Raw genomic sequence first — 16,288 nt, 5'->3', positions numbered from 1 at the left:
TTGTTAGGTAAGTTCTTTGGTAAACCGTACGGTCATCCTTAGGTTTGGTCAGGTGCAGTCGTGACCCGACTCTTAATTTAACCCTGACAATTTGAATTTGGCGTATTGTATCTTCAGACACAATTATTGACCAGGTAACACCAATTTTTTGTGAAATGCCTGGGAAATGGTCTAGCTGCTTTAGGGCTCTGTTCCGCAGCGATCGACAATCTTTGGAATTTAGCCGCCCGGCACCACAGGAGGGGTCGCCGGCATGTACTATGTACTGTAAGTATGGCATTGGAAGTATAGTATTTAATGATATTTGGCACAGACAAACCAGACATGCCTCCGAATTTCAGTGGCCAATCAATGGTAGTTTTGAGATCCTCCGTATTGAATACCTAGAATCGGTTTTGCTAAAAAAGAAGGCCAGACCTGCAGCATTTGATGTTTTGCAGAATTGGAAAAAAGAAGCGTTGCAGCAGTTTAAAAGTAGGGATAAACATGCACGCCGTCATAAAACAAATGCCGAAAAGGCGTTGTTATATGATAAGGAAAAACATTCGGAGTCAGTTAAAAATATGGATAGGGCTTTCTCACTCGGTATCCAGAAAATGTATCCCTCTAAAGATTTTCATGCTTCCGAAGAATTTATTGAAAAATTGTTAAACGAACGCAGGCCTGGTGCCTCTGCGCCACCTCCGTATGATCCTCTCCCTGGTGCTCTGCCCATTCCTGCTGTTATTCCTGCTGTTATTCCTGTTCCCCCTGTGCAACCTACTATTCCTATTCCTCCAGTTGTTGTTCCTCCACCTATCCCACCACCCCTTCCTCTTGCGCCGATAGTTGCACCCTCATTGAATTTGCCCACACCTCCGCTCCCGTGTGGTTCTGTATTGACTGAAGTTGATCGGGGTGCGGGGTCAGAGATTGTCACTCGAAATACTGTTTCTGCAGACAAGAAACAGGAATTATTTGCATGGGCTAAGCACTGTATGGAGAAAGGTGATCAAGTTAACGTTTTTTCCACATTATCAAATATGGGCAATTTTCCCGAGAAAAATGTTTTTATCGAAGGTTTGGGGACTCATTTATGTGTAATGTGGGGTAGATAACATAATACGGATCTCCCACAAGGGGTGAGGGATCTAAATACTTTAGCACTTTCAAGGGACACAGAGGAGAAAGTACATGGTCATGTTGAGAGATTGTTTGAGTATAGGAGGGACTTTGAGAAATTACGGCATGAGGATGATGAAGACGACAGTATGTATGTGCAAAAACGGTTCCATCCCTGTCGTAGATCGGCACCTGAGAGTTGTCCTATAGAATTATTGGGTATTTGTAAGAGGGCTTTTTTCGCCCGACACTTCTTCAGCTGCTTTAGCGCTCGACCTGGCTCTGTTGCTTAGTAAGCGGTCAGAGTTACCTATATCTCAGTTGCCTATGAGAGAGGTTCCTCCGACATTTGTCCCAAAGGTTGAGATTCCCGCTAACGCTGGGACTGGTGCACCCGCTGTGGATATCCCTGCACATTATGTATCGCAATTTGTTCACGTCCCGTTTTCACGACAGGAAGTGAACACTATTAGACAATCAATTCCCGATATTAGGAAAAACCCGACAGATTTCTACAAAGAGATAGAGTCCGTTTTGCAGTCCTCTGTGTTCACCTTAAGTGATATTGACTTGCTATTCCCTGTACTCCTGCCCGTAGATTTATGGAAGCAGGTTCAAACTATAGACGATGTGCCAGGGTTGGGAGATACGTGGGCTAACATGACTAGGTTTGATGGGGAAAGACCAGCTGGTGAGAAACCACCTCAGGTAATACTTACTTTGCCTGATAGAATTGTCGCAAAATTGAAAACCATAATTCCTGAGAAAATAATTATTTGGGACAAGCTTACGGCCTGTGTTCAAGGAAAAACTGAAGGTGCCACCAAGTTCTTTAATAGATTTGAACAGGTATTCTCTGACTTCAGTGGACAGGACTTAGGCACAGAGTCTGGGAAAAGGTTGTTTGTGGACAAATTTGTACGTGGATTGTTGCCCGACATCCAGTCACAGATTGTGTCCTCTGAGAGCACTTGGCAGGCGAAATCCCAATCTGAAGTTTTGCACATGGCTCAGTATTATGAGAACCGTGTTAATAATGAAAAAGAAAAAATAGAGAAGAGGAAAGGAGATTTGAAGACTAAGGTATTGTTACAACAAATTGTTAGAAATCCCAGAGAAGGTACTTCACAGACCAGAGGTCAATATGTCCCAAAAGGAAACGCTCCTTTGGGTCCTGTGAATGTTAATCAATGTGCCTATCGCCGCCAGGAAGGTCATTGGCGAGCACAGTGCCCCGTCCTTCGCCAAAGGTCAAACAATGCATTTGGGAGTATGGGTAGACGACCTAGAGGTCGCCCCGGAGCGGGGGGCCCTGATAGAGGTCAGTTATCGCAAGATCCTCAACAACCTTTTTCCCGGGAAAATCAGACTTCGAGTGTGGACACGAGAAACATATTTGATCACCCTTCTGCTGCCTACCTCTCTGAAGAGCTTCCTTCCGATGACATTTTATTTCGTTAGGACTGCCCGAAGCAGGGTTTGGAACCTTCACCTATTCCCGTTAATCAGAAAGGTCCCTACGTTGAATTGTTAGTGGAAAATAGGAAACATCAGTTTTTGATAGACACTGGAGCACAGAAGTGCTCCATTGATCATTCCTGGGTTCCAAACATTCCACTGTCAGGGCAAACAAATGTTTCTGTAGGGTTTTCTGGCATACCAATTGCTTGCCTGGTTTCTTCGCCGGTGCCTGTTTCTTTGGGTCCCTTCACGGACCATTGTCCCTTCCTCTTGACTTCGAACTGTGGAGAGAATTTGCTTGGGTTAAATTTGTTGAAGAAATTGAATGCAGTAATTCATTGTTCCTCTGACGGAGTGTGACTGACGGTTTCACCACAGCAACTTCCCAATTCTCAGTTTTTTACTCGACCATTGCCTCCTGAGTTTAGTGTTGTTCCGGAATGTTTATGGGTGGTTGACGACAATGATGTTGGGGTGCTACAGATTGAGCCCGTTAAAATAGTTTTGAAGCATGGAGTTACACTACCACGCATTCCGCAATATAAAATATCAGTTGAGGGCGAGCGTGCTCTGAAGTGCATTGTCTCCGATTTTGTGCATCGAGGAGTGATTGAAGAGATTGCAGGAGGTTTATGTAACAGCCCGATTTTGCCTGTATACAAGAAAGGCGACAATGCAATCCCATACCGTTTCATAATTGATTTACGCGCTATTAACAAAGTTGTCACCCCACAATTTCCAATTGTACCTGATGTAACAACGATACTAACAATGATCCCTGCTACAGCTACGCACTTTAGTGTTGTGGCTCTAAAGAATGCTTTCTTTAGTATTCCTATACACAAGGAGAGTAGATATTTGTTCGCGTTCACCTTGGGAGGACGTTCGTTCACATTTACTCGTGCACCTCAAGGGTATACTGAAAGTCCAAGCATTTATAGTAGAGCTTTGAAAGAGCAGCTTGATACCCTTGAATTGCCACCTACTTGTACACTGCTTCAGTATGTCGATGACTTGCTTTTGGCTGCAGATTCTGAAAGTGCTTGTAAAGAAGGCACTGTATTGTTGCTTATTCATCTGGCTGAAAACGGTCATAAAGCTTTGCTCAAAAAATTTCAATATTGTTGTCAGGAGGTCGCCTATTTAGGCTACCTCCTGTCAAAGGAGGGGAGAAGATTGACACCTGAAAGAATAAAACACATTTCTGGCATGTCTGTTCCAAATACACAGAAGGAAGTCAGAGCCTTAATGGGTATGGCTTCTTACTGTAGGTTGTGGATCCCAAACTTTTCACTAGTGATAAAGCCGATGTTGGCTTTGACGAAGAAGGGCATTTCTTTGCCGCTGCCATGGAAATCGGAACATCAACGATCATTTGAGCTTCTCAGAACTGCGTTATGCTCTGCACCGGTTCTGGGTACTCCAAACTATGACAAAGCCTTTGTGTTGTTTGTACATGAATGTGATGGATGTGCTTTGGCTGTGTTAACACATGAACACGGAGGGAAGAATAGGCCTTGCGGCTACTACTCTTCCACCCTTGATCCTGTCGCATGCGCTTTGCCAAGATGTTTGCGAGCTGTCGCTGCTGCTGCCGCGTCTGTAAAACAGAGTGAGGGAATGGTCCTAGGCCATGATTTAATTTTGATGGTACCTCACTCTGTAGATGTCCTATTGAATAAAACCCAAATGCAACACCTCACCTCTGCACGGCTGACAAGGTATAAATTAATTCTGTTTGCCCCTCACATTCTAATTAAGAGGTGTTGTGTACTTAATCCGGCTGAACTCCTACCTTTCCCGCAAAATACTGTTTGCGGTGACGAAGAATTACATGACTGCCTGTATACTACTGAACAGGAAACGAAGGCAGGATAGACCTTATAGATACTCCTTTGGACAATGCGGAAGGGGAGCTGTTCTGTGATGGCTCCTGCTTCAAACTCCTGGATGGTACATCTACAGCTGCCTACGCAGTTACTACTTTGAGTACGGTTGTTGAAACTAAGAGAATTCGCATAATTCTGCGCAGGCCGCAGAGATTATAGCTTTGACCCGAGCTTGTGAACTCTCCGAAGGGCATACAGTAAACATATATACTGATAGCCAGTACGCCTTTGTGGTGGCTCACAACTTTGGGAGGCTCTGGTTGGAAAGAGGGTTCCTAACCTCACATGGGACCAAGATTCAGCATGGTCCCCTGATAGTGCAAGTGCTCTCAGCACTCTCACTCCCTAGGCAGTTAGCAATCATGAAATGTGCAGCACATCATAAGGCCGTAGATGATGTGGGAAAAGGGAATGCTTTTGCTGACCAGATAGCCAGGCAAACGGCCACAGACCTTAGCGCAGACATGTATGCTCTAAGGGAAACAAGAGATGCCTATGTAATGGATGAGGGTATCGTGTCTGTATGAGATATTCAAACTGATGCCACAATAGAAGAATCTAAAAGGTGGGCCGAAGGGATGGGGGAAACTGGATGATGATGGGTGTTGGGTGGATACATCTGAAGGGAAATGGTTGCTCCCTGATTCATATGTGTTGGCAATGGTTACGATGGCACGCGGTCCTACGCATGTGTGTGCTCAACAGATCACGAAAATGTTAGAACAAGTCTGGGTGAATGATAAAATTTTGAAGATTGCACAGCGACATGTTCAGAATTGTATGATTTGCTTACAGCATAATGTGGGGAAGGGGACAGTAACTCCAATGGGTAGCTTTGGGCCCCCTTCTGTTCTCTTCAAGGTCATCCACTTTGATTTTATTGAGATGGAGCGGTGTAACAATCTAAAATATGTTCTTGTGATTATTTGTGCCTTTAGTAAATGGGTTGAGGCTTTCCCTGTTAAGGATGCTACTGCCATGACCACTGCAAATACTATGGTAAAGGAATTCTTTCCACGATTTGGGCTACCTAGGGTAATTTGGTTGGACAACGGTCCCCATTTCGTTGCAGCAGTAATTTTGCCGATATGCACAGCGTTACACATTGAAAAACGATTTCACTCGATAAGACATCCTCAAAGTGCTGGGTTTGGTAGAGAGACATAACGGTATCCTAAAGAATAAGCTTGCAAAAACATGTGCCGGCACCAAACTGAAATGGCCAGATGCCTTACCTATTGTATTGTTAGCCATGCGTACTACACCTCAAACTAAGACTGGGCTCTCTCCATTTGAGGTAGTGATGGGGAGACCTGCTAACATTTGGGGCCTTCCGAAGCCCAAAACCCTGAAAGAGGTAGAAAATGTATTGCTTGTAGACTACTGTAACCAATTGACTAAAAATTTGTATCTCATTTATCATCAGGTCCAATCAGCTTTACCTGTACGGTTTACGGGCCCAGGACACGATATTCAGCCTGGAAGTTGGGTCCTAGTGAAGGCCTACGAAAGGTCTTCCTGTCTCACGCCTCGCTGGCGGGGACCCTACAAGGTGCTGTTGGTCTCCCAAACAGCAGTGCGGGTGGCTGGAAAGAAGCATTGGATCCACGCGACGCATGTCAAGAAACTTCCTCACCCGACGCCACACGCTACAGAAGAAGCAGAACCCCTCGCTGATGCTACAATCTCTGATCCTGGAGTAGCAAACAGCGCTGTGAGTGTGTCGGAGAATTTCTCTGAGCCCGTGGATCTTGGCGAACAGTCCATTTCGTCTCCGCACTCTTTGAAAAGGTCACTTCCGGAAAACACTGTTTAAAGTTCTGCCACTTCCGTCGACTCCAATACGTTGCTTCCCTCAGGAAGTGACGTTACCTTATTTCCGGATCAAACAGTACCGGGTACCACCAGGTACGACCTTCGACGAAGAAAATAGAACTACGGCACGGGTCTTTCCTGTGCATCTGAAAAGGAGAAGTGATTGAAAGTTTTCTCTTGTAAAATAAAGTTCTTTTTGAACAAAAGGAAAAGAAAGGGATTCTGCTGGCTAGGGTTGGGAAAGGACTAAGAAGTCGCGCGACCGTAGTGTCGCCAGCAACGAACATTGGGGTCGTCGATTGAGAAACTACGATGCCTGCCACCTCCACCGCTGCTGCTCGCATTGGACTTGTAAATAAGGGGGTGACCAACTCGGACAACGAACAATGTGCCTGGGCCCCGAAAACGTATTGCTGTGTTGTGTTAATAATAATTGGAATTTGTATATTTACTGTTGTGGGACTTTGGTACTTTGAAGAAATTTACCCTCTAAAACCTCTACTGCCAATCGAAATTGTACCTACTGCATTGACTCCCTCTGTACACCTTCATACTTTGTCACCTAGAGACTCCCAGCATAGACGAAAGTACCATAATAACACTTTAATGATAATAATGAATTCAACGCATGCCATTTTTAATAAGAGTAATTGCTGGATTTGCACCCATTTACCGCAACATGGGAACAAGGGGCTAGGATGGTATATTCACCCTTTACCTTTAACGACTGCTTGCTATGCCTCTCTTAGAGCACTATTCTTTGGCCGTTGGAATGATAGCATCTCAGGGAACTTTGATGGAACTAATTTAAATGATTTTGAGAAACGTGAATTGACTCCCCTGGGATGCTCGCTTTTTACAAATAGAAGTAAACCTGCTTCTATTAGGGCATCTGACAAACTATCTCTTCCTTTTCAAACTCTAATTTCTTTTAAAATGGCTCCGATAGGCAAGAAGGACACTGTGCCTCCTTCCTACTCTATTAATCATAGCCCCGACTCAGTCCCCTTTTGTGTACAAAGAAATGGCACTCGGTCAATGGGAGATTTTGAAGGTTGTGTGAACATTGTAAATTTGACCGGGGAGAACAGGCCTCTGTATGAAGGGGGGCCTGTCTATTTCATTTGCGGTAGTTCAGCATTTCCCTGGTTGTCCAAGGATTGGCAGGGAACCTGTTATTTAGGAATCCTGTTACCTGGGGTATTCATAGCTAGTACATTGGAAGTCTCTAAGGCTCGCCCACGGCGGGACGAGAACGGAGATACCCCTGGGCAAGTATTGGGAGATATAGCAAAATCAGTTGTGCCATTTTGGGGACAGATAGCAAATTCTGAAAATATTAGGGGACTAGCAAGGGTACTGGACAGAACCATCAATCGGACCACGGATTTACTCTACAATATGACACTAGAACAAAAAGCAATAAGATTGGTAGCACTCCAAAATCGGATGGCATTGGATGTCATCCTGGCAGAACGTGGTGGAGTATGCAAATTAGTGGGGTCCGCTTGCTGTGTTTTCGTACCAGATTCCTCACCGACAATTTTCAAAGCAATACAGAACTTGCACATCCTTAGTTCTGAAGTGCATGTACCTGTGGGAAATTGGAATATTAGCGTCTGGTTCTGGGATTCTCTACGATCCTGGGGTTGGAAGGTGCTTTCTGTTATACTGGTTATTTTGGGAATCCTGCTATTCCTTTGTTGCTGTTTCCAATTGTCTACCTAGAATATGTGCAATGCTAGGGGGATGTTGTGCTCAAGCAGTGAGCACAGTAGGGCACAAAATGTATGCCCCAGATACAGCATCTAAAGAGTTTGTGTTACAAGAGGTTTTGATGAACGACCTAATGGCTATAGACATTACAGATAATGATTCAGGATGTATGGACGACAATGCATGGAGTTATGTACAAAGATATTAGAAATGATATTAGCACTTGGCATAGGCCAAAAGGAGGGTTTGTCGGAATTGAAACAATATTATGCCTCCTATTGCAACAATTGTATGTGTATTGGCCTACGCCAAGTTGTCTAAACATCATATGCGAACAAACTCCACGGCAAGGTCTTGACCTTAGAGAAAGTAATGTAAGTCGCCATCTTGGATTAAGCCGCCATTTTAGGTTCTCTTGTTAAATGGAAGTCACCCTGAACATCAAAATGGAGGCCGAATGACATTCTGAGTAAGATTCTGGCCGTTGTGACCTCCGTACACATGAATAATTAATATGCCTGCAGGCCACTTGTCGGGGTCGCGAACTGAGACCTTGTCCTACCGTTGACCTATATGTAAATGTACAACTATATCAGTGGAACTAATCAAAATGCATATATTAAAGGATTGACCTGGCAAGGAACCCATAGGCCCGGCTCACAGAATGGTTAACCCACGAGAGGGTTGGCCAAGGGCTGGACAAATTGTATAAAAGACCCAAGTATTGCAATGTGCGGTCTCTCTCACTAACGCATCGAACCCTCGTTGAAGTTCGTTATGTTACTCTGAGAGCCGAATAGCTATCCGTTTGTCTATTGACTTTGGTAACTGTTGTAGCTTTTAAATAAAGCACTTGTATGTTCTCTGTAACCTGTGTTGGTGTGTTTCTTTCTGGGCTTCCCTGCCTCATATTATTTTTTCTGTTTCCACAACGGGGCATGAGCCGGGGCGGGGGGAACAGGAAGGAGACACGGGGCATGAACGGGGGGTGGGGGAACTGGCGAGAGACACGGGGAATGAGTGGGGGGTGGGGGAAACAGGAGAGATACATGGGGCATAAGCGGAGGGTGGGGGGAACAGGAGGGAGACACGTGGCATGAACGGGGGGTGGGGGAACAGGAGGAAGACACGGGGCATGAGCGGGGGATGGGGGAACAGGAAGGAGACACAGGGCATGAGCGGGGGTGGGGGGAACAGGAGGGAGACACGGGGTATGAGCAGGTGGCGGAGGGAACAGGAGAGAGACACAGGCATGAGCGGGGGGTAGAGGGGTACAGGAGGGAGACACAGGGCATGAGCAGGGGGTGGGGGAACAGGAGAGAGACACGGGGCATGAGCGGGGGGTAGGGGGAACAGGAGAGAGACATGGGGCATGAGCGGGGGGAGGGGGAACAGGAGAGAGACATGGTGCATGAGCGGAGGGTGGGGAGGAACAGGAGAGAGACACGGGGCATGAGCGGGGTGGGGGGAACAGGAGGGAGACACGGGCCATGAGCGGGGGTGGAGGGAACAGGAGGGAGACACGGGGCATGAGCAGGGGGTGGGGGGAACAGGAGAGAGACAAGGGGCATGAGCGGGGGGTGGGGGGAACAGGAGGGAGACATGGTGTATGAGCGGAGGGTGGGGGGGAACAGAAGAGAGACATGGGGCATGAGCGGGGGGTGGGGGGGACAGAAGAGATACACAGGGCATGAGCGGGGGGTGGGGGGAACAGGAGAGAGACACGGGACATGAGCGGGGGGTTGGGGGGAAAATGAGGGAGACAAGGGGCATGAGCGGGGGTTGGGGGAACAGGAGGAAAACGCGGGGCATGAGCGAGGGTGGGGGAAACAGGAGGGAGACACGGGGCATGAGCGGGGTGTGGGGGGAACAGGAAAGAGACACTAGGCATGAGCAGGGGCGGGGGGAACACAGGAGGGAGACATGGGGCATGAGCGGGGGTGGGGGGAATAGGAGAGAGACACGGGGCTTAAGCGGGGGTGGGGGGAACAGGAGGGAGAAACGGGGCATGAGCGGGTGGTGGGGGGTACAGGAGGGAGACATGGTGTATGAGCGGAGGGTGGGGGGGAACAGAAGAGAGACATGGGGCATGAGCGGGGGGTGGGGGGGACAGAAGAGATACACAGGGCATGAGCGGGGGGTGGGGGGAACAGGAGAGAGACACGGGACATGAGCGGGGGGTTGGGGGGAACATGAGGGAGACAAGGGGCATGAGCGGGGGTTGGGGGAACAGGAGGAAGACACGGGGCATGAGCGGGGGATGGGGGAACAGGAGAGAGACACGGGGCATGAGCGGGGTGTGGGGGGAACAGGAAAGAGACACTAGGCATGAGCGGGGGCGGGGGGAACACAGGAGGGAGACATGGGGCATGAGCGGGGGTGGGGGGAATAGGAGAGAGACACGGGGCTTAAGCGGGGGTGGGGGGAACAGGAGGGAGAAACGGGGCATGAGCGGGTGGTGGGGGGTACAAGAGGGAGACACAGGGCATGAGCGGGAGTGGGGGAACAGGAGAGAGACACGGGGCATGAGCGGGGGGTGGAGTGGAACATGAGAGATGAACGGAGCATGAGCAGGGGGTGGAGGGGTACAGGAGGGAGACATGGGGCATGAGCGGGGGTGGGGGGAACAGGAGAGAGACACAGGGAATGAGCGGCAGGTGGGATGGAACAGGAGAGATACACAGAGCATGAGCAGGGGGTGGGGGAACAGGAGAGAGACACGGGGCATGAGCGGGTGGTGATGGAAACAGGAGAGAGACGCGGGGCATGAGCGGGTAGTGGTGGGAACAGGAGAGAGACACGGGGCATGAGCAGGGGGTGGGGGTAAAGGAGGGAGACACGGGGCATGAGCGGGGGGTGGGATGAACAGGAGAGAGACACGGGGCATGAGCGGGGGGTGGGGGGAACAGGAGGGAGACACGGGGCATGAGCGGGGGATGGGGGGGTACAGGAGGGAGACACAGAGCATGATCGGGGGGTGGTGGGGTGCAGGAGGGAGACACAGGGCATGAGCAGAGGGTGGGGGGAACAGGAGAGAGACACTGGGCATGAGCGGGGGTGGGGGGAACAGGAGAGAGACACAGGGCATGAGTGGGGGTTGGGGGGAACAGAAGAGAGACACAGGGCATGAGCGGAGGGTGGGGAAACAGGAGAGAGACACAGGCATGAGCGGGGGGTGGGGGGAACAGGAGAGAGACAACACAGGGCATGAGCAGGGGTTGGGGGTACAGGAGGGAGACACGGGCCATGAGCGGGAATGGGGGGAACAGGAAGGAGACATGGGGCATGAGCAGGGGGTGGGGGAAGGAGGGAGACACGGGGCATGAGCACGGGGGGAACAGGAGAGATACATGGGGCATGAGTGTGGGCTGGGGGAGCAGGAGAGAGACACGGGGCATGAGCGGGGGGAACATGAGACATACACAGGGTATGAGCGGGGATGTGGGAAACAGGAGAGAGACACGGGGCATGAGCGGGGGGTAGGGGGAACAGGAGGAAGACACGGGGCATGAGCAGGGGTGGGGGGAACAGGAGTGAGACACGGGGCATGAGTAGGGGGTGGGGGGAACAGGAGGAATACACGGGACATGAGCGGGGGTGGGGGGAACAGGAGAGAGACACGGGCCATGAGCGGGGGGAGGGGGAACAGGATAGAGACACGGAACATGAGCGGGGGGTTGGGGAACTGGAGAGAGACACGGGGCATGAGTGGGGGTGGGGGGAACAGGAGAGAGACACGGGGCATGAGCGGGGTGGGGGGGTACAGGAGGGAGACACAGAGCATGATCGGGGGGTGGGGGGTACAGGAGGGAAACACGGGGCATGAGCGGGGAGTGGGGGGAACAGGAGCGAGACAGGGGGCATGAGCTGGGGGGTGGGGGGAAAAGGAGAGAGACACGGGGCATGAACAGGGGGTGGGGGGAACAGGAGAGAGACACGGGGCATGAGTGGGGTGTGGGGGGAACAGGAGAGAGACACGGGGCATAAGCGGAGGGTGGGGGGAACAGGAGAGAGACATGGGGCATGAGCGGGGGTTGGGGGGAACAGGAGAGAGACACAGGGCATGAGCGGGGGGTGGGGGGAACAGGAGGGAGACACGGGGCATGAGCAGGGGGCCAGGGGGGTACAGGAGGGAGACACGGGCCGTGAGCAGGAATGGGGGAACAGGAAGGAGACATGGGGCATGAGCGGGGGTGGGGGGAACAGGAGGGAGACACGGGGCATGAGTGTGGGGGGGAACAGGAGAGATACACTGGGCATGAGCAGGGGCTGGGGGAACAGGAGAGAGACACGGGGCATGAGGGGGGGTGGGGGGAACAGGACAGCGACACGGGGCATGAGCGGGGGGTGGGGGGAACAGGAGAGCTACACGGGGCATGAGCGGGGTTGGGGGAAACAGGAGAGAGACACGGGGCATGAGTGGGGGGTGGGGGAACAGGAGAGAGATACGGGGCATGAGCGGGGGGTGGGGGGAAGAGGAGAGAGACACAGGGCATGAGCGGGGGGTGGGGAGAACAGGAGAGAGACACGGGGCATGATCGGAGGCTGGGGGGAACAGGTGGAAGACACGGGACATGAGCGGGGGGTACATGAGGGAGACACAGGGCATGAATGGGGGGTGGGGGAACTGGAGAGAGACACGGGGTATGAGTGGGGGGTGGGGGAACAGGAGAGATACACGGGGCATGAGCAGAGGGTGGGGGGAACAGGAGGGAGACACGTGGCATGAACGGGGGGTGGGGGAACAGGAGGAAGACACGGGGCATGAGCGGGGGGTGGGGGGAACAGGAGGGAGACACATGGCATGAGCGGGGGTGGGGGGAGCAGGAGAGAGACACGGGGCATGAGTGGGGGTGGGGGGAACAGGAGAGAGACACGGGGCATGAGCGGGGTGGGGGGGTACAGGAGGGAGACACAGAGCATGATCGGGGGGTGGGGGGTACAGGAGGGAAACACGGGGCATGAGCGGGGAGTGGGGGGAACAGGAGCGAGACAGGGGGCATGAGCTGGGGGGTGGGGGGAAAAGGAGAGAGACACGGGGCATGAACAGGGGGTGGGGGGAACAGGAGAGAGACACGGGGCATGAGTGGGGTGTGGGGGGAACAGGAGAGAGACACGGGGCATAAGCGGAGGGTGGGGGGAACAGGAGAGAGACATGGGGCATGAGCGGGGGTTGGGGGGAACAGGAGAGAGACACAGGGCATGAGCGGGGGGTGGGGGGAACAGGAGGGATACACGGGGCATGAGCAGGGGGCCAGGGGGGTACAGGAGGGAGACACGGGCCGTGAGCAGGAATGGGGGAACAGGAAGGAGACATGGGGCATGAGCGGGGGTGGGGGGAACAGGAGGGAGACACGGGGCATGAGTGTGGGGGGGAACAGGAGAGATACACTGGGCATGAGCAGGGGCTGGGGGAACAGGAGAGAGACACGGGGCATGAGGGGGGGTGGGGGGAACAGGACAGCGACACGGGGCATGAGCGGGGGGTGGGGGGAACAGGAGAGCTACACGGGGCATGAGCGGGGTTGGGGGAAACAGGAGAGAGACACGGGGCATGAGTGGGGGGTGGGGGGAACAGGAGAGAGATACGGGGCATGAGCGGGGGGTGGGGGGAAGAGGAGAGAGACACAGGGCATGAGCGGGGGGTGGGGAGAACAGGAGAGAGAGACGGGGCATGATCGGAGGCTGGGGGGAACAGGTGGAAGACACGGGACATGAGCGGGGGGTACATGAGGGAGACACAGGGCATGAATGGGGGGTGGGGGAACTGGAGAGAGACACGGGGTATGAGTGGGGGGTGGGGGAACAGGAGAGATACACGGGGCATGAGCAGAGGGTGGGGGGAACAGGAGGGAGACACGTGGCATGAACGGGGGGTGGGGGAACAGGAGGAAGACACGGGGCATGAGCGGGGGGTGGGGGGAACAGGAGGGAGACACATGGCATGAGCGGGGGTGGGGGGAGCAGGAGGGAGACACGGGGTATCAGCGGGTGGAGGGGGTAACAGGAGAGAGACACAGGGCATGAGCGGGGGGTGGGGGGAACAGGAGAGAGACACAGGCATGAGCGGGGGTAGAGGGGTACAGGAGGGAGACATGGGGCATGAGCAGGGGGTGGGGGGAACAGGAGAGAGACACGGGGCATGAGCGGGGAGTGGGGGGAACAGGAGAGAGACATGGGGCATGAGCGGAGGGTGGGGGGAAACAGGAGAGAGACACAGGGCATGAGCGGGGGGTGGGGGGGACAGAAGAGATACACGGGGCATGAGCGGGGGGGCGGGGGAACAGGAGAGAGACACGGGGCATGAGCGGAGGGTGGGGGGAACAGGAGGGAGACACGTGGCATGAGAGGGGGTGGGGGAACAGGAGAGAGACATGGTGCATGAGCGGAGGGTGGGGGGAACAGGAGAGAGACACGGGGCATGAGCGGGGGTTGGGGGAACAGGAGGGAGACACGGGGCATGAGCGGGGGTGGGGGGAACAGGAGGGAGACACGGAGACACGGGGCATGAGCGGGGGTGGGGAGAACAGGAGAGAGACACGGGGCATGAGCGGGGGGTGGGGGGACAGAAGAGATACACAGGGCATGAGTGGGGGGTGGGGGGAGCAGGAGAGAGACACGGGGCATGAGCGGGGGTGGGGGAACAGGAGGGAGACATGGTGCATGAGCGGAGGGTGGGGGGAACAGGAAAGAGACACGGGGCATGAGCGGGGGGTGGGGGGACAGAAGAGATACACAGGGCATGAGCCGGGGGTGAGGGGAACAGGAGAGAGACACGGGGCATGAGCGGGGAGTGGGGGGAACAGGAGAGAGACACAGGGCATGAGTGGGGGTTGGGGGGAACAGAAGAGAGACACAGGGTTTGAGCGGAGGGTGGGGGAACAGGAGAGAGACACGGGGCATGAGCGGGGGGTGGGGGGAAAAGGAGAGAGACAACACAGGGCATGAGCTGGGGTTGGGGGTACAGGAGGGAGACACGGGCCATGAGCGGGAATGGGGGGAACAGGAAGGAGACATGGGGCATGAGCAGGGGGTGGGGAAAGGAGGGAGACACGGGGCATGAGCACGGGGGGAACAGGAGAGATACATGGGGCATGAGTGTGGGCTGGGGGAGCAGGAGAGAGACACGGGGCATGAGCGGGGGGAACATGAGACATACACAGGGTATGTGCGGGGATGTGGGAAACAGGAGAGAGACACGGGGCATGAGCGGGGGGTAGGGGGAACAGGAGGAAGAAACGGGGCATGAGCAGGGGTGGGGGGAACAGGAGTGAGACACGGGGCATGAGCAGGGGGTGGGGGGAACAGGAGGAATACACGGGAAATGAGCGGGGTTGGGGGGAACAGGAGAGAGACACGGGCCATGAGCGGGGGGAGGGGGAACAGGAGAGAGACACGGAACATGAGCGGGGGGTTGGGGAACAGGAGAGAGACACGGGGCATGAGCGGGGGGTGGGGTGAACAGGAGGAAGACACGGGGCATGAGTGGGGGTGGGGGGAACAGGAGAGAGACACGGGGCATGAGCGGGGTGGGGGGAACAGGAGGGAGACATGGGGCATGAGCGGCGGGTGGGGGGGTACAGGAGGGAGACACAGAGCATGATCGGGGGGTGGGGGGTACAGGAGGGAAACACGGGGCATGAGCGGGGAGTGGGGGGAACAGGAGCGAGACAGGGGGCATGAGCGGGGGGGTGGGGGGAAAAGGAGAGAGACACGGGGCATGAACAGGGGGTGGGGGGAACAGGAGAGAGACACGGGGCATGAGTGGGGTGTGGGGGGAACAGGAGAGAGACACGGGGCATAAGCGGAGGGGGGGAACAGGAGAGAGACATGGGGCATGAGCGGGGGTTGGGGGGAACAGGAGAGAGACACAGGGCATGAGCGGGGGGTGGGGGGAACAGGAGGGAGACACGGGGCATGAGCAGGGGCCAGGGGGGTACAGGAGGGAGACACGGGCCGTGAGCAGGAATGGGGGAACATGAAGGAGACATGGGGCATGAACGGGGGTGGGGGGAACAGGAGGGAGACACGGGGCATGAGTGTGGGGGGGAACAGGAGAGATACACTGGGCATGAGCAGGGGCTGGGGGAACAGGAGAGAGACACGGGGCATGAGCGGGGGGTGGGGGGAACAGGACAGCGACACGGGGCATGAGCGGGGGGTGGGGGGAACAGGAGAGTTACACGGGGCATGAGCGGGGTTGGGGGAAACAGGAGAGAGACACGGGGCATGAGTGGGGGGTGGGGGGAACAGGAGAGAGACGCAGGCATGAGCGGGGGCAGAGGGGTACAGGAGGGAGACATGGG

Source organism: Ambystoma mexicanum, chromosome 8 (genome assembly GCF_040938575.1).
Source record: "Ambystoma mexicanum isolate Mex_15411 chromosome 8, UKY_AmexF1_1, whole genome shotgun sequence".
Classification (NCBI taxonomy): Eukaryota; Metazoa; Chordata; class Amphibia; order Caudata; family Ambystomatidae; genus Ambystoma; species Ambystoma mexicanum.
The sequence above is the reverse complement of the archived record's forward strand: the minus strand, read 5'-3'. Positions refer to the sequence as shown.